The sequence below is a fragment of the Elgaria multicarinata genome, chromosome 6, assembly GCF_023053635.1.
Source record: "Elgaria multicarinata webbii isolate HBS135686 ecotype San Diego chromosome 6, rElgMul1.1.pri, whole genome shotgun sequence".
Classification (NCBI taxonomy): domain Eukaryota; kingdom Metazoa; phylum Chordata; class Lepidosauria; order Squamata; family Anguidae; genus Elgaria; species Elgaria multicarinata.
In genome coordinates, this window is record NC_086176.1 from 93,185,159 (window position 1) to 93,204,994 (window position 19,836).

The following is a 19,836-nucleotide window of genomic DNA, read 5'->3' on the forward strand; positions in this document are numbered from 1 at the left end:
CCAGATTAGTGGTTTATGCAGAAACCAAGGCCTCAGCTAGACCTACCTGGCATAGCGGGGAGGAGGGGTGAAGATCTTATGATATTTTTATCTCACATGGCATGCAATGACCTCAGAGGGAGAGGCGTTGTGCCCGCCATTTTTTTAAAGAGGCAGCAGCACACAAGTGCTTGTGTGCAAAAGGTAGGTGTTTTTAAAAAATAATTATTTCCCCCGCTCCCCCCACCCCACCCCTGATGGACGCAGTACTCCTGAGGAGCTCTGTGCCCTGTGCGCATGTCCCAGCTCCTCACGAGGAACCACGAGGAGCCAGGACAAACTGCGGCACCCAGTGGGCCTAAACCAGGCCTAAAGTGGATTGCCCCAGGATTTCGCTCTGTCTAGCTAAGGCCCAAGAGGGTAGGCTCATCTGAGATGGGTAGTTCTTACATGGTAAAAAGCACTGATAATAATCCGCCCAAATTCAGCCATTCCTATGCAAATACAGAGATGTTGCCTGATAGGCCATGGCTAGACCAGGCCTATATCCCGGGATTGTCCCAGGATCATCCCTGTGCATCCAAATGCCACACAGGGAGCAGGCAGGGACAACCCCTCCATTTGCCTGGGATAATCCTTAGGTCTAGCTAAGGCCATAGTCTCTGCATACCATTTTACCACAATGGGATGAGGATTAATTCTCTTCTGTTGAAATTAAGAAACATGAGGAATAATTTGCTTCTGTTGAAATCAATGGAATTTAAATGCTAAAAATGGTTCAGTTTTATTCCCCCCATTTTTCTCTTTGTAGGTAACTAAAGAGTGGAAATTAAATTAGGGGTGGCCCTGGGTCTCATAATGTATTTATTGGTGTTAAACCAATTTTTCACTCCTGCAGTAGACCAAAATTTAGGCTTGCTTCAATTTGCAAGGTTGAGTTGAGAATCTGAAGACTGGAGTTCACAATGAAAGTGCCAACACAATCACCATTACAGAAGTGCAAACAATTGCTCTATAAGTAAATGGATCATTTAAAAGCAGCAAGTAAGATCTGATGCCCCTCCAAGAAATTTTAAGTTGAATAAAAAGGCATGTGGTTTGGCACAGGCAGGATGAGAGAGTTTATTTAAATAGCGCTGTGAATATTTACATGAATTTAACTCTTTCGTTTTGTTCTTTGCCAAATATTCATGACCATGCTGGATCCTTCTTGAATGTGCATGTAATAAACTAACAGTTATTGTAAGAGAATATTATTATTATTATTATTATTATTATTATTATTATTATTATTGCTCATTAAAACAGTTAAAACATATTGTTTCTGCATCCTGATTTTTGTTCGGATAATCAAATTTAATGTAACGTACAAGCACCTTGCACTTTTGTAGGTTTGGCTTCCTTCTGTACTCTGATTTTTGCACAGTCAGCAAATATATATATTTGATGGCTGTGTGAAAAACAGAATGTAGCAGTAGACCATAAGCTATGAACAAAGAAAATCTGGCCAAAGGGGTGGATGGAAGGTCACTTGCCCGACTCCCTCTTGTCTCCAGTGGGTACCTGATAAGTCTCTTCAAATGGACAGCGGACCATTCTGAAAATTGACCTTCATTGAAAACTTTGGGGGGGGGGGACTTAGGGGGCTGCCAGAGAAGGAAAGGGTGGGAAAGTCACTTCTTTCTGCCAGAATTTCTCTGGATCTAAGCTGCTATTAGTGCCAAAGGTGCTACTTGAACCAGACTTTAAATAATTGTTCTCCTGCTTAGCAATATATGATGTCAATTTGCGGAAATCTTTGAAAAACCCCAACAACAACTAGAAATACCACAGACTGAATCTGGGACCTCCTATGTTCAAAACATGAGTGATGTTCCTTACCTATGGTGAAGGATTATCGAATGCAATTATTTTTTTGACAGGATTTAACATGCATTCAAAAATCAATTTCTTTTCTTTAGCTCCCTGCTTCTCATTATTGGGGGACCCAGTTTCACTTTGAACAGTGGCCCATTTTCCTTCAGAGTTGGGCCTAATCTACACCAAGCAGGATATTGCACTATGAAAGTGGTATATAAAAGGCAGGAGCCACACTACTGCTTTATAGCGGTATTGAAGTGCACTGACAACTGTTGGGGCCCCTTGACACATACCGTATGCCACTTTCATAGTGCTATATCCTGCTTGGTGTGGCTCCTGCCTTTTATATACTGCTTTCCTAACACTTTCATCCTGCTTGGTGTAGATTAGGCCTTGGAGGAAGGGAAAGAATGCTATAAGCACAATTTGCTTTATATAATTAAGCCAGTGTTATGTTCACAGGGCTGAGCCTAGATATTTTGCTGCCTGAGGCCAAAGATAAAATGGCACCTCTCTCCATTCAATGTACAAAAGCCAACCGAACTGGCAGTTGAACCTTGAGCACTGGTAATGTGAGACAGCATCTCCCACTGCACCTGATGGCAGTAGGGAAGCTTAGGAAGGTGGAAGCAGGCAGCATGGCACATACAGGTCTGTCCTCCACATCAGCACCACCCCTGACCCTCAACATCTGCCTAATGGTAGGGCCGGGCCTACCAATGTCCATTTGTTGTCATCCTACCCCTCTGTTTGTTCAGATCTTCCGACATGAAAGCATAGAGATTTGCTTGGATGGAGGGGGGAGCACAAAACTAGTTTAAGTAAGGAAGTCCCATAACAGATATGGAAAGATACTTCTTTGGGGAGAATGCTGAACAACTGCAAGATTTTGCACCTGATGAACAGCTGTGCTCAAGATGCCAGAGAGTAGCTGCAGCTTTATTCTTCTGTCATACTCCTTATTGCTGTGGAGATATCCGTCTTTTATACAATTAATTGATCAGAAAATCCTTTAGGTCTTATTGAGGTAGAATAGAAGAAATCCTCTCAGACTCTCACTGAAATAATGGGATCCAAGGATCTTCACTCTCTCCCCAATCCAAACCTGTGCAAAGTTTTGTTGCATAACATATTCACAGAGAAAAATAAGAAAGGCTATAGTTCTGTAAATTGGGTGTGTCATGTTTTTAACACTTTGGGCATTTCTGGGGTACTCCCCTTTATGAGTCAAACAGACACTAGAAACATGAGAGAAAATCCAAAATGCATGTAAGCCAATGGAAACATCCCTTAATCATTTCCAGTCCTTTGCTCGTTGCAAATGCAGATGTCCTGTCCTGGGGACTCAACTGGATTTCAGAACACAGCAGGGTGAATGCAGCACCCTCCAGATCACGTTGCCATTCTTCTCCCTCCCACCCTGACTCCCATGTCATGTTTTCTTAGGGCCAATTCATTTCTTTCATTAGCCCTGTAGGATGATTGCCAGTTCCATATGGTTAGGCCCTCCTCCGCACCAGTAATGATCGGTCCCACACCTTTGCCACTGGCCTACAGGGAAATGTGGCACCCACATGAGTAATAGCTTCATTCACTTACTCGATATAGCTGACTGTTTCAAACAGAACTTGGCATATTAGGCCTCGGCCATGCAGATGTGGCAATCACAAGTAACATAACACTTTAAATGGAAAAGATGACCACTTCTGCTATATTCCTCACTTTTAAAGAAAGCAGAATCTACTCATTTTAATAGGTATGAATCACATGCTGCTTATTAAAGAAAAAGCAAATAGAATTGAATAGGAAAAATGAAAGCAAAGCACAAGAACAGTTTGAAGGCAGAGCCTTTACCGCCAACCCAACATAGTGAAGACTTAAAAGGTAACCCTATCATTTCACATTAGAAAGTCTTTCAATCCTTTGAGATGTACTAAGCAGGCCACTTAAGAATCACCGCCACCCCCCCCCCCCCAAAAAAAAGAGGACAAAAGAGGAGTAATTTGTATATGCTAATTTACAGGTATAAGTCACGAAGAGTCGGAAACGACTGAACGAATAAACAAAAAAAACCCCATACATATTTAGAAATAATTATTATAATTTAAATAGACATACAGTACATGTTGCGGAGGACTTAAGCAGGTGGCGTGTGTGCCTGGCTCTTCAGTCTGCTCTCCAGGTGCTAACTCTTGATGGCAACAGTTCTTATGGTCCATTGTCTTTACACTGGAATTGGACAGGACACCCCTTCAAACAGACAATGCCTGCAAATAGAGGATAGTCTTCTGGCAGCCCTTCAAACAGAGGACTGAGCTCTGTAAAATAGGACACCCAGCCATACATGTGTAGAATTAGGAGATGGCATTTCTTTTCTTTTTATCTTTTTGAGTTTTTTAAAAAATATATATACATATGTACATATGTGAAATGCATATATATATATATATATATATATATATATATATATGGAAAACACAACTTAATAGGAAGTATACGTAGGCTTCAACAAAAGAGGACCAGATATCCAAATAAGAATCCATTTGAAGGTGGCATCTATATGCCACCTGTTCAAATGTTGAAAGTGTTAGAAGATCCTCGATCCGTTGCATTATAGGTGGTGAACATTTATCCTTCCATTGTTGTAATAGCCTTTTAGCTGTCAGGAAGGCATGGAGAATCCATTTATGCTAACTATTTATTACTTTCCATGGAACAGATAAATTAATATTATTTCTTAAAGGGGAATGTTAAAGACAATTCCAATACAACATTTTATCCATATAATAACTTCCTCCCCAAAAGAAACAACTAATACACATTGCCAAAATATATATTTAAAAGAAGCACTAGCTGCATCGCACCACCAGCAATTAGCTGAATTAAACAATCCCATATTAAAGAGATGTTGCAGTGTCCAATAAATGCAAAACAAACATTTTTGCTGAATAATACGTAGCCTAAGGCGCGATCAGGGCCGGCGCTGCCATAGAGGCCAGTCAGGCGGTCACCTAGAGCGCCAAGGTAAGGGGGACGCCGAACGCTGCGCCCGGAAGTCATCCTCCCAATCCCAGAGCTGCTCTAGCCAAGCAAGGGCAGCTTCCAAGCACGCCGTTCCGAAGCCGCCCTTCCGCCGCACCCCCACCCCAGTGTCCCTGGCTTGGCTTCGGCTGGGCGCCCGCCTAGCCAAAACCAAGCCGGGATGCTGGGGTGGGGGTGGGGGGCAGGTGGACGGATGGCTCCACGTTCTGACTTCCAGCGTGCGCCGGATGTCAGAACGTTGAGCCATCTGCCCCCCTGCCCCCCTAGCATCCCGGCTTGGCTTTGGCTGGGCAGGCGCCCAGCCGAAGCCATGCTGGGACACTGGGGTGGGTGGGGGGGCAAACGGACAGCTCCAGATTCTGGCGTCTGGGCACGCTGGACGTCAGAACGTGGAGCCGTTCACCTGCCTGCCCACCCCCACCCCAGTATCCCACCAAGCCGGGACGCACATTCTGACTTCGGGCAAAGGAAAGGTAATGTGGCCTCCATCCCCGCCTGTCTCCACCTACCGGGGGTGGGGGTGCGGGTACATTGGGGGGTGGGGGTGAAAACAGCTCACCTTGCCTAGGGCGCAAAATAGCCTGGCACCGGCCCTGGGCGCAATAGGTATAGACGCCAAAACAGGGATTCATGATTAGGCAGAATGGATCAAAGTGTAATTGATGTGACATTATACACCACATAGCTCTAACAGTGGGGCCTGCAAGAGGAACTGTATGCTTTTTTGTATTCCTAGAACCTAATGCAATCTATTTGGAGAGAGGAACCAGGAGAAAATATCTCTGTGTTAGTGAAGCATTGTAAGCAATTGTCACATAATAGGGTGACCGTATGAAAAGGAGAACAGGGCTCCTGTATCTTTAACAGTTGTATAGAAAAGGGAATTTCAGCAGGTGTCATTTGTATGCATGTAGCACCTGGTGAAATTCCCACTTCGTCACAACAATTAAAGCTGCAGTAGCCCTGCCTTCTTTTGTATCTGGTCACTCTCAGGGCTCCTGCAGCTTTGAGCTCCATCACACCTACCTTCCCCCCCCCCCCCCCCCCGGTGTAGAGCTTTTCTACACAAGGCTGTTAATCCACTGTACCTACTTTCAGGTTCATCACAGTACAGAGATTCAAGTACTACATGAAGAGCATATCCTTTCCTGCTTTTCTCCTATATAATCTTTAGGTGGCACTGAGGTATAGCAGAATTGCACAATTACAGAAGTGACAAAAAGCATTTCTTTAAACAATACCACATTTTCCCTGCTCTAAAAAAAGAAAGGAAACTCCCAAGAGTGATGTTTTAAAAACAGAAGTGAAACTGAAGGGTCATAACATTGTAAACAACTGTAAGGAATGGTGAGTACACTGTGTACACTGACACTGTGAAGGGCTACTCTCCAAACACTCCCAGGCTCAGCTGTTCCTCCTTTCGGTTTAATCCCTCAAACTGAAGCACCACACAAGGAAAGGATAAAAATACATTAATAAAGCTACTCTAAAGAAGTTTTAAGTTACAAGAATATAGCAATTGCAGTTCAACCTGAATACAAATAGCTCAAAGTTCATGAAACAAGTACGAAAACCTCATAGATTTATTGCTGTCATCAGAAGTTCAGCATGAATAGCACTTTTATAGGGTGCTAAAGAGCATGGATGGATTAATCCATCCCGGTGGTGCCAAAGCATATATTTTGAATGAAAATACTATTATTAACACCTGCACACAGCATCAGTATCTCTCTAAGTGCTCTGTTTTGATCCCCATGATGTTTTGAAAGTATTTCCTGACACCTGGGAATTTGGTAAATATTTCCTGTTTTTATTGTGTCTGGAGAAAACAGGATTTTACCAAGTTGAAACTGGTTCCTTGACAGACTCTTGGATGATCTGAAGTTGGGTGTTTATTAATGTTTTTTGTTTGCCATCAGATGTCAAAAGGAAGCCATTGGATCCTCCGACTAAATGATCTGCTGCAGCAAAATGGAAACTGAATAACATGATTATGCTAACTGAATATTAGTTTTAAACTTTGAGGGTAATTAAAAATGTTTACAAGTGGAAACTTGTAACAACTGAAACACTTTTTAAAGTATGGAATGTGTTGTTCCCATTAACTATTCATACAGGAAAACTACAACCCCACCCCCTCTGAAACTCTTAATTCTCTATGGCTACAACACACTCACTTGGAAGTCCATGCCACTATCTAGTTCCAGTTTAAAGATAAAGAGCTATAAGAACTGCTGCCCATCAATAGTTAGTGCCTGGGGGCTGTCTGCATGGCACCGAGTTGGTGCCATTTCCCTCTTCAACGCCATACTTTCCCTCTCCCAGGGCAGTGTCAGGTAATCCCGATGCCGAGGAGGGAATGTGGGGTTGGTGGCCATCTGGGTCCCGGAGCCACCCCGTCCTCTTCCTGGTGGAAGGCGACCAATCGCTGGTCGCCTTCCACCAGGCTTTGCCCCCGGGTTGACCCCTGATTGGCCCTGGAGTGACGTTACACGGTGGAAGCGCCATGTTGACATCACTCCCTTTGAAAAAGTCAGGGTAAATCCCTGACTTTTTCAAACGTATTATCACAGGGAAGCCCCCAATGGCTGAGAAACTGTGCTTGCATCATCTAACCGATGAGGTGCAGATCCACAGCCACTGAGGAGGTTTTCCCCTGTATAGACAGCCCCCTAGACAGCAGATTGAACAGGCAGGTCACCTGGTCTCCACGCTGTGCTGGGATGTACTGTATTTCTATTTAAATTAAACTATTTCCAAATTTGCATCTGCACATATAGATTGACATGTGCAAATTTGTGTCCTCTTTTTGGTGATGCGCTTCCTCTTCTTTGGCGATTCATAAGTGGCCACTCTACCACCCCCACCCCCCCAACCCCTGAATGCTACACAGAGAGTTGGAGGACCCTGCTGAATGGGTTAGGCTGTGGTGGAGAGAGAAGGGGAGTGTCCCTGAAAACTATTTATTTATTTATTTATTTATTTATTTATTTATTTATTTATTGCATTTCTATACTGCCCAATAGCCAAAGCTCTCTGGGTGGTTCACAAAATTTAAAACCATTCAAGGTATAAAACAAACAGTATAAAACATGTTATAAAATACAGTATAAAAGCACAACCAGGATAAAATCAGCAGCAGTGCAGAAATACAAATTTAAAATACAAATTTTAAGCTCCGGCTATTGGGTGGTTTAGAAATGTAATAAATAAATAAATAAATAAATAAATAAATAAATAAATAAATAAATAAATTTAAAACAGAAAAGTTAAAATTAATTTATAGACTGTTAAAATACTGAGAGAATAAAAAGGTGGCATCTAAAAGAATATAGTGTAGGTGCCAGGCGAACCTCCTTAGGGAGCTCATTCCACAGCCGGGTGCCACAGCAGAGAAGGCCCTCCTCCTGGTAGCTACCTACCTTCCTTTGTCACCTTCTGTCTGCTTTAGCCAGTCCAGTTGTACATATTTAAAACTGGATCCAGCTCCATTCGTTGTGATGTGTGTGTGAAATTCGTAGAATTGTACACTGATACTTTTTAGGAGTAATCTATGAAGACTGGTGGCTTTGATATCAGTGAGGTGGTGAATCCGCTCTGGGTTTCAGTCAGAACCAGTCAGAACCAGTCTAAAAGAGCTCTCCAAGGTGTTTTGCACCAGAGCCACCAGAATCCACTGGGAGTAATATCATTTATTTGTCAGTTGTTTTGGTCCCCTTGTTGTAAGTCTTGTTGTAAGTCACCTTAGAGGTTATGTGCAGAAACAACAAGGAATTCTTAATTAAAGAAGCAGGACCTATGGAAGCCTCTATCGAAGTTAAGAATCTTCATTTCGTTGACAATCAATACGAACACGAGAGAAATAAACTTTGATTTCCTTTTTATTTTCAAACTGATGTAAGTCTTGAAAAGCTCTGTGTTCTTCAAACATAGGAAATGAACTTTCAAAATGGACAACAGGAATGAAATTAATATCAATGCATTCTGTACTCTCACAAGAGAAAGGTCTATTTTTGAAGAACAACAATAACAACAACAACAAACCCAAATGAAAAGCTATTGAAATCCAAAAACAATATTAGCATGTTCCTGGAGTCTGAAGTACAATGGAATAAGAGAATGCAAGAGGGTCCTTGCAGCTGTGACACATTTTCCTCCTGGCTATTTTTAGTTTTCTATTCCTGATTTTTATTTTGGATTTCACTTGGCTTCCCCTGCCGCTTCCCCTAGCTCCTTTATAGCTCTTCCTTATAGAAGGCATTTCAAACATTCTTTCCTTTCCTCCAGAGGAAACCCATCCACTCATTGCCAGCTTTAGAAGTACATGTTTGTCTTGGCAAAGTTGAAATCCTTGGTCAATTCTACTTGGGAAATCTGTTTATATGTTTCAGCTTTCTAATGTTCATGGCTTTATAGCCATAAGGAGGCCTAGAGAAGACTTTCAGGCCAGAAATTATACACAGCATAGATAGTGTTCCAACAGAAGAAACCAGAGGAGTTTAGAGTTGGATGCCAGTACCAACAAAATATTTGGCTTTTCCATGTATAACTAGAGCTTCACAAGGATACTGCTAAAATTATACTCAGGAGAGACTCCTACTCTATATTAGAATTTGAAGGGGCCATGTGTACTACTTTACAGAGCGTAGTCCTCTATCTGAAGGACTGTTCAGTCCAAGGGCATTTAAAAGAGAAAGAATTGGGGTGGGGGGGAACAGCGTGCAGGGGCTTTGAGGTAGCCCATCAAATGTTGGCACCTAGACAACAGATTGACGAGTTACAGAAGTTACCTGGGACTTGTCTATATGCTCTATATACCCCGTCATGACTGCGCAGTTACGCCCCATTATTTATATGACGCAGCTGCCAACTCACAGCCACATCGACTTCCCCCCATGAAACTGCGCTTTTTCAAAGTGTTGTTTTACCACGACTTTCCCCATTGCTTCCATTGTTTCTTTGTCAGTTGTGGCTTCAATTCGGTGTAAGAAAGTGGGCATAGCTAGGGGCAGATTTCAGTGCAGGGTAGGCACAAGAATGCAGGGCAGGGGGCGAGCTTGACAAGCCTAGTAAGGGCCACCATGAATGCAGAAATCAAATGAACTGTAGCAGTGCATCTGGGCTGCTACAGGCTTTCAGAGTTGTACAGAGTTGCCAGAAGAAGAAGAAGAAAGTTTATGGGGTTTTTCCCCCCCCCCCAGTTTTCGGGTGTCTCAATATTTGGTCCCACTGTCTGACAACGGCACTGCAATTTTTGCTGCCTGGATGCCCGTGCTCACTCTTGCCGTGTAACTGTATCAATTCTGCTTCACAGCAGAATGCTGTGGGGTTTTGGAGGAATCAGCTAGCAAAGCAGACTCATGTAGATGCCCTACCCCCAGACACACTATGGTGTGAGAGACTGTATTGCTATTTAAAGTGTAGTGAATACTTCTAAATTTGCATCTTTACATAGACATCAGCATGTACAAATTTTGTTCAAATCCATGCTCTCTTTGTTGGTGACATGCAGATGGCCACCCTAACCAGAGTGCTGCCTTCTTCTCTTCTTTTTAGGCAGGGCCTATACAGTATTGTCATCTCGTGGACTAGGACTGCCTGCTTAAACCTATCCCATTAAAAGCAAAGGGCCATTGCAAGAGCGCTGCGCTTCCTCTTCCTGTAGACACAGAGAGCCTGTTCAGACAACATGCTAAACCATGGTTAGGACACTAACCCTTTTGCAACAAATGGTTAGTGAGCGTGTTTAAACTGTGCTTATGTAGTCATCATGGTTAGGAATGGTTCACATGACACACTAAGTCATGGATAACATGACTCACTAAGCCATAATGTTTAGCTCAAGATGCTTAACCACCATGGTTTAGCATGACATCTGAACAGGGTCAGAATAGCTGTAAAATGTGTTTTGAATGAAGGCTACTATCCATATATTTTCACCAGTTTTATCGCTCTACCTCTAAGGAGCTCAGGGCACCACACAGGGTGTCTGCTCCATTTTATCATCGCAACAATCCTGTGAGTTGGGTTAGGCTGAGAGAGCACAACTGGCCAAATCATTACCCAGTGAGCTCTATGGCTACATGGGATTTGAACCCATGTCTTACCACTGCTAGTCTGGCACCTTGTCAACTACACCATACTAGGTCTCAAGGTATTACGCTTTTCCTCTCCCTTAGATTTACCAGGCAACCAGGAAAAACATACTGACTTGGCTGGGTTTTTTTGCCAGTCGCCCAAAAAGCAAAAGGACAATGACATCCCTGTCACCCGCTGAAGAAGAAGAAGAAGAAGAAGAAGAAGCAACAGCAGCAGCAGCAGCAGCAGCAGCAGCAGCAGCTATACACCTTGGATGATCAGGGAACTTCTATCTACAGTGTAGACTCTAGAGGTGAATTGTACATTCTACATTGTATGAGAAGTCTTTCCTTAGGTTTGGAATATATTCCTGTTTATAGAGACACTTGGCAGTGGTCACAAGAGAGGAAGGTACAGTAATGCAGCATTGACATGACTGAGAATTATCACCAAATATCACATTACCTAGGATAAAAACAACCGTAATTTCCCACATCAGCAGTGGACAGGATGATTAGATGGACATTCTAGTCTATGATTCTAATAATTAATACACTCAGAAGCAGGAAATCAGAAGCAAATCATACTCATGATTACTTTTTTTTAACAATACTTATGCGATGTATGCACCATTTCCCCATTTTTATGAACTTATGAACTCTAGTTGTGCCTGATAATATGTAATTTGTCAACAACGTTATGTAGGGTGAAGTGTTTTTTTAATGTGTTCTCTTCAGGAAAAGCGCAACTGATCCACAACTTCTGTAAACAATGTGACCTTCAAAGAGAATGGAGCCAAAGGTCCTATGAATAGCCATCCAAATGAGGAAGATGACAGATGTAGCATTGATTACACATGAAAATGGTGTGACCTGAAGCTGTAACCGATAATGTTTTGCTTTTGCAGTAATGCGAACACATTCCTACTTTGTTCACTTCTTCTACCTGGGAAATATAAACCTTTAAGAGCAGCAGGACATCTAAACATGTAAAAAAAAAAAAAAGTCACCCATACTGGATTTGGGGAACAGGGTTTGATCTGGCTGGCTCTGGTGCATTTTACCTGGGAAGTCTCTAGTTCAAATGTCCCTTCAGCCACAAACACTAGATGGCAGGATTAGTAGAGGCTTCCCCCCCACCCTACTCCTTTAGTATGGGGACTGCAGTGTGTTTTCCGTCTGACCATTTGTCCTCTTTTACAGAGGGCAGTTCTCTATTTGAAGAGTTGCCAGAAGGCTGTCTTCCATTATCAGAGGTAGAGAGCCTGTATGCACCAGTTGCTGGGGAACATGGGTGGGGCACGTGTGTGCTGTTGCACCTTGTCCTGTTTGTGGGTCCCTGGTCAGCAGCTGGTTGGCCACAGTGTGGGCAGGGGGCTGGACTGAATGGTCCGTTTGTCTGATCCAGCATGGCTCTTCTTATGATGGCATCCTCCAGTCCATATCAGTCATAACTCTGATTGAGTTCAGTGGCACCTATTTCCAGGTAAATGTGTATAAGTTTGCAGCCCAAGACTCTCCTATAATCTTCTAAACTCTACTTCTGCCTTGGAGGCTGCAAGGACAAGGCATATGACACAGGTAAGCCAGGGAAGAAGGTGGAGATCATCTTTCCAAGAATATCTCCTAGCATCCTCCATCAATTTCCCTCTACACTCTCCAAGAGATGGATGTGTAGAGCATCCAAACTTCCTACCCATGGGCACTGGCTTCACACATACAAACACACTCGTTTTGTTAGACAGGTTGTCTGTGTGGAAGCACTGGTCCCACTGTAAGAACCCAATGTTTCTGTAAAGACTCCGCTCAGAAGTTCATGCAGGCCTCCTAGCCACAAGACATTGGGGTGGGGGGTGTTGTGCAGAACGATGCACTGTTGTCTCTTTCTAGGTGCCAGGTTGTGCAGTGCATTTAGTAGGTGTGTCTGTTGGGTTGGGTGACATCAGTGGAGTTGTTCAGCCATCACCCTCCATTGACTGGTGTCTTCCATGCATGGCTAATATGGTGGCATCATCAGTGCATAATGTTATCATTGGCAGGCACACAGCAGCAGTTTTTAGAGACACACGAGGGTGTGTGCTTCTGGACCTATTGCTGTGCTGCTGATTCTGCTCCTGTTTGAGCATACAGTAGCTCTGACTAAAGTATACTAATGTTTATTCTGGTGTATTGGAACTGGGGAGAAATCCACAACAGAATCAAATGAGTTTGGATGTTTATTAATCCAACCTGCAGTTTCTGCAGCAGACCATCTTTTTCTGAGTCACGTGGATTGTTTTTCCAAAACCACCTGAGACTGACTGCATGCCATCCAACTGTCAGCACTATGTAGGAGCATTTATAATGCCAAATTATATGTCAAACCTATCAATCCCCAATTACAAGAAAGCTTTTGTTAACCAGATTAAATGCCCTACCCTATCTCTCCTCTCTCATCTCACACTATTGCCCCGCTCGTGCTCTTCGCTCCTCTGATGCCATGTTTCTCGCCTGCCCAAGGGTCTCTACTTCCCTTACTCGGCTTCATCCATTTTCTTCTGCTGCCCCTTATGCCTGGATTGCTCTTCCAGAACATTTGAGAACTACAAGTTCAACTGCAGCTTTTAAAACTCAGCTAAAAACTTTTCTTTTTCGTAAAGCTTTTAAAACTTGATTTTGTTCTGACTTTATACTGTTAGTTTTACCCTACCCAGTGCCTGTTTACCCTACCCTGTGCATGTTTGTATTCTCTTCCCCTCCTTATTGTTTCATTATGATTTTATTAGAATGTAAGCCTATGCGGCAGGGTCTTGCTATTTACTGTTCTACTCTGTACAGCACCATGTACATTGATGGTGCTATATAAATAAATAATAATAATAATAATACCCTCTGCACTCTTGGAAGGCAGATATAATAAGACCCCTGTTCAAGAGCGATTATGCCCATGTGACATGGGAAGTGTGGAAACTAAAGCCCATGTACTAACATAGAGTCATAGAATAGCAGAGTTGGAAGGGGCCTACAAGGCCATCGAGTCCAACCCCCTGCTCAATGCAGGAATCCACCCTAAAGCATCCCTGACAGATGGTTGTCCAGCTGCCTCTTGAATGCCTCTAGTGTGGGAGAGCCCACAACCTTCCTAGGTAACTGATTCCATTGTCATACTGCTCTAACAGTTAGGAAGTTTTTCCTGATGTCCAGCCGGAATCTGGCTTCCTTTAACTTGAGCCCGTTATTCCGTGTCCTGCACTCTGGGAGGATCGAGAAGAGATCCTGGCCCTCCTCTGTGTGACAACCTTTTAAGTATTTGAAGAGTGCTATCATGTCTCCCCTCAATCTTCTCTTCTCCAGGCTAAACATGCCCAGTTCTTTCAGTCTCTCTTCATTGGGCTTTGTTTCCAGACTAAGACTATTCCATTGCCTTTTTAATGTGACCTCCACAAAAATCTCATTACCCCAATATTTTTTTAAAAAATCAGGGAGATCTGAAACATTTTGATTAGAATATTTATTATCATACAATATTTATTGTATACAATACAATATTTAATACAATATTATCATACAATAATTTAATACAATATTATCATACAATATTTATTGTATGAAACCCCCAGGTTTCATACAATGTAGCATGATATCACCTGCAGAAAAATTATGATAATCAAGGATAGCAAGCCTTTGTAGTGGTACCATTTCTATTGTTTCTTACATTTTGTGTCTCAGATACGTGACTCTTGTTCCCGTTTTTAACTGGATCGTTTTTATAATAGTTGTAATTGTAGCTATTTTAATCTGTTGGTCAGTGACTCATGTCTCCCTGTTTTTAATTGGGTTGTTTTTATAATTGCTGTATTTGTAGCTATTTTTAATCTGCTGGTTTATAGCTATAAAAACATTATTTGGATTTGGATTGTTTTTTAACTTTTGGGGGGATTTGCGCAAACGCGCATTTGGACACAGGAATGAAATTCTTGCACATTCCTTTAAAAATAAGTGATTCCATCAATGAATGGGACAATGGAATGAAAGCAATCCACTTTTTAGTCATTGTATCCATCTTATTCTGGAGCATTTGCAATGACTTCAGATGAATTACCCCAAGCTATGTGATTTGAACATTGTGAAATAAACAATTTAAAATATGGCTAATTTATTTTTAAACTTTGACATAACATTGTGTGGAATCCAGTGAATTAAAACTATTTTTGCTAAAACACCAAACTATTACTATGATTAATGGAATGTGCTGGTTTATTTTTCCCTGGAGAATCTGAAAGGCTAAAAAAAAAGATCACAACTAAACAAAAGCATATCAATAACAGGAAGCTGTTGGTGAGAAATACCCCGACCTTCCTGTAAATTCACGTCACCACACTCCTTGGGGACAAAGGTGCATGAACAGCATGGTAAATAATTATGATTTAATATGGGCCTTGCAACGCTGTTTACCGTACAACAACAAAAAAGAATTGTTTCTCAAGGCGCAAAAAAAGCAAATAATAGAAACCCATATCAATCTAATCAGGAAACGATGATGTTATGTCTGGGGTCAGCTGCTGAAAACAGATTGTAACCCATCAGCATATCAACAAGATAGCTATACATGTATCCAAACAGAAAGATCAATGGTAGAAAGTCAGAATGTTAAGAAGAGGGTCAGTCATCTTTTTGTGTGTGCGCACACAAGGACTGAACTGCACGAAAGCATAGACAGGATGGACAAGATTGCAGCGCCCCCTCTCAAGAGATGTACCATGTTTGTTTTAACATTTGGTACACTACTTTTCCCAATAACCATCTTGTAGTTGGTTTTCTGCCCAGTGCAATGTAGGAATCTTGTGGTTTGTTTGCTGGGGAAGATGTTGGGCAAAGGGTAAATGCTTATAACAACTTCTAGGTCATGGGTCTGGATTGAAAAGCAGGCTCTGAACAAATACAGAGATTTGGCGATAGGCCTCAGTTGTGATGACAGGTTTAGGAACAAAGAGGGGGAACCTGCAACAAAGTGTTGACATCTATCAACCCTCTTAGCAGAAGCACTGCTGTTCAGGGTTCCAGGTAGCTATTCCCTTCAAGCAGGGCATTTTCCCCTCACCCCTTCCCCGTCACATTTTTCTTTTCCAACTATCACTTCTTCTTCTTCTTCTTCTTCTTCTTCTTCTTCTTCTTCTTCTTCTTCTTCTTCTTCTTCTTCTTCTAGCACCATCAGTGTACATGGTGCTGTACAGAGTAAAACAATAAAATAGCAAAACCTTGCCGCATAGGCTTACATTCTAATAAAATCGTAATAAAACAATAAGAAGGGGAAGAGAATGCACCAAACAGGCACAGGGTAGAGTAAAACTAACAGTAAAAAAGTCAGATCAAAATCAAGTTTTAAAAGCTTTAGAAAAAAGAAAAGTTTTTAGCTGAGCTTTAAAAACTGCGATTGAACCTGTAGTTTGCAAATGTTCTGGAAGAGTGTTCCAGGCGTAAGGGGCAGCGGAAGAAAATGGACGAAGCCGAGCAAGGGAAGTAGAGACCCTTGGGCAGGTAAGAAACATGGCATCAGAGAAGCAAAGAGCACGAGCGGGGCAATAGTGTAGCTACTGAGCATGCTCAGACCTCATTGGATTAGTGTGGAGTTTTGAGTTGCAATTTTTTTTTTACCTTTAGGGCACAATCCTTTGCATGTTTAAACAGAAAATAAGTCTTAAAGCTCCCTGGGGAATGCTGGGATTCCCCCCCCCGTCATAATATGCATAGAATTGCACTTAGTTTTTTGAAAAGTTTGTGCGTATATGTTTGAGAAACTGGATTTCCCTCAAACATGTCCCTCTTGTTTATCAGTGGCCTTGGTTTGAGTGCAACCTTGTTGACATTCCCCATCAGAGTTGCTATTAGGAGTGATTGGTGGTTGGCGTAGTGTGAAATTTGAACTGATGAGAATTCAGCCTCGGACCCTCCCTCAGTCATGGACTCACTGTATGATGTTAGGGATGAACTCAGTATGAGTGGCAGATTTGTTTGCTTAAATCCAAGTCTGTATAGAAGCCAGTGGCATGTGTCTATAGTTGTGTGTGGCTGATTTTTATAGCAAAAGCGGTACATTCACCTCCCTGCACCTTATCTACCCAGAGTCTGGTCACTGAGGTACCTTTCTCCTCACCCAAGCTATGATACAGAACTGAGCTAGGCTGGGAGGAAGGAGGCCTAAGGGAGAGGAGTATGGGAGGTAAGCCATGGTTGCAGAAAGAGTTCAATTCCAGAGGTGGCTCTATATTGGGGGCAAATGGGGCAGTGACCCCCCCACCTGTCCCCCCCCCAACCACTTGTGGAAAAGAGATCCTCCAACAAATAGGTACATTTGCTCTAATGTGCAGATGTTGAGTTCCATGTATGTCTTCCACTGGCCCCACGGAAATTACCTTTGACCTCATATCCCTTTTGCTAAAAACATCGGACTCCAACCATGCTTTCTATGTGATTAAGTCAAATAAGGATGCCTATTGGTATATAGGTGTTAGTAAGGGGCCATAAAGCACTCAGCACTCAAAAAACAAAAACCCTACACAAATTTATTATTGTTATTGTTATTGATTTATTAATTACATTTCTATACTGCCCTATAGCCGGAGCTCTCTGGGCGGTTCACAAAAATTAAAAACATTCAAAGTATAAAACAACAGTATAAAACCATAATATAAAATACAATATAAAAGCTCAACCAGATAAAAACAGCAACAATGCAAAATTACAAATTTAAAACACCAAGTTAAAATTTATTTGTAGACTGTTAAAATGCTGGGAGAATAAAAAGGTCTTCACCTGGCGTCTAAAAGCATATAATGTAGGTGCCAAGCGAACCTCTTTAGGGAGCTCATTCCACAGCCGGGGTGCCACAGCAGAGAAGGCCCTCCTCCTGGTAGCCATTTTATTTTCCCGAACACCAAGAACAGGTTTAGTCATTTGTAAACATTGTTGATCTATTACCATCTTCATCAGGTAGTAAAACCTCCTTTCCTCAATGTAATAAATAAAGACACATTCAAGCATTATGCTGTGTCATTTTGTTCCCAGAGTGTTTGTATGAAAAACAGTATTAAAAAAATAACTTGCATCACCACTTTATCCAGCTTCCCTCCCAAAAATATTTTGGAGATAATCAGGCAAGCAGTTATGTAAAGGCCACTTGGAACAATGCAGTCTTTGTGAAGAAATCTGGGAAAAAATAACTTGTGCAGAAAATAATCCCAGCCTGGGCTGTCAGATTTTGAAGCTCGGGTCAGGTCAGCAATTAGAGTTGTTTTATTCACAGGTTTTACACACAAAGAAGTCCAGAATCCATCCTCCCTAACCCCCACATCACTATTGAAGCAATGAGTCAACATTTTGTGAAGGAATGCCAAATATTGGCAACTGAAAAACACATAACAAATATTCACCTAAGTGGTTTTCAGTTACAATTTAAGTAATTGAAAGATGACTTCTCTTAATTTACCCAAATTGATACTGACCTGCAAAGGAATATTTACAATTGTCTATCAAAAAATTCTTGAGTGTCCTTGAATTTCTCACTACACTTTCAGCCGGTTTGCCATGGATGTATACTGAACATTGGCTGTGAACACCTGGATTTGCTAAGGCAAATGCAGAACCGTTCAAAAGTCAGAGGAAATATCTCCACTTCCTGCCAGAGTTGACAGTCGTGGACTAAAAAGTAGAAGGCATCCTCTTACGTCTATCAACGCTTTGAAGAAATATGTGAGGGTTGTAGAATAATGTTCTGAAACAGCTGTCAGATTTGCTGAAATCTTCACCTGTCACACAAGATTCTAGTGTTTTCATTCTTGTGTTACTTTAATACTTCAGGTGTACGTTTGTTTACCCAGCAAGAATTTAAGACTACATGATGCACAATACACTACAACTGTGTGTGTTTTGCCTCCTGTATTTTTCTTTATTGTATTGTATGGTTTTTATTGAATGCATGGCTTTACAATGTACTGTGGTTTTAAACTGCACAGGCACTAGTAGGAAGGGAACTAAATTTCTATATAAACATAATAATAGTGGTTAGTGTTGGACTGGGACTAGGGAGACCTGGATTTTAATCCTCACCCAGCTGTGAAAATTACTGGGTATCCTTAGGCCAGTCACCATCTTAGTGTAACTCCCTTCAGTTTGGCAACCAGGGCAAGCACCCATCTCACCCACACCTAAGGCCAGCCCTGCTTACAGGACCCCAGACTGTCACCATGAGCAAAAAGAAAAAAGAAAAAGAAAAGAAAGAGAGAGAAAAGTGGAATTTGAACAAGATAAATTATCTGCAGAAATCTTCTGTTCTGGGCTAGAAAAGAAGATTGAGGTCACAGGAAACTGCTTTATACAGAGTTAGATTAGCTGTCTATGTTGACTGGGTTTGCACAACATGCTAACCCACTCATAATGGTTGAGTGTAGGTTGTTGTTAAACTGTGGATTGTTTGTTGAACCATGGGTTAATGTATTGTCTGAACCCGGACACTTTCTGCAGGTTGGCTTGTTAACCCAGCACTATGGCTTATTTTTCTCAAGCAAGCTACCTTGAGAGCCCATGGTTTGTTACTGGGTTGTTCAAGATGGTAAAAAAAAATCACAGTACATGGTTAAAAAGACACCCTGTGGAAAATGCCCTGCATTCAGACAACATGCTAACCCACCGTTCAACATTCAACCCAATGGTTCAACAACAATTGAGCCTGGGACCTTCTGCGTGCAAAACAGGCACTCTACCACTGAGTTGTGGTCCTTCCCCAATGAAATTTCTCCTGTGGGTTTTGCATAATCCCACATCAAATTCTAATTATCACCATATTCAATGTTAATTTTAAAAATAAATAGCTTACTAAAACCATCTTATCTTCTCAGCAAGT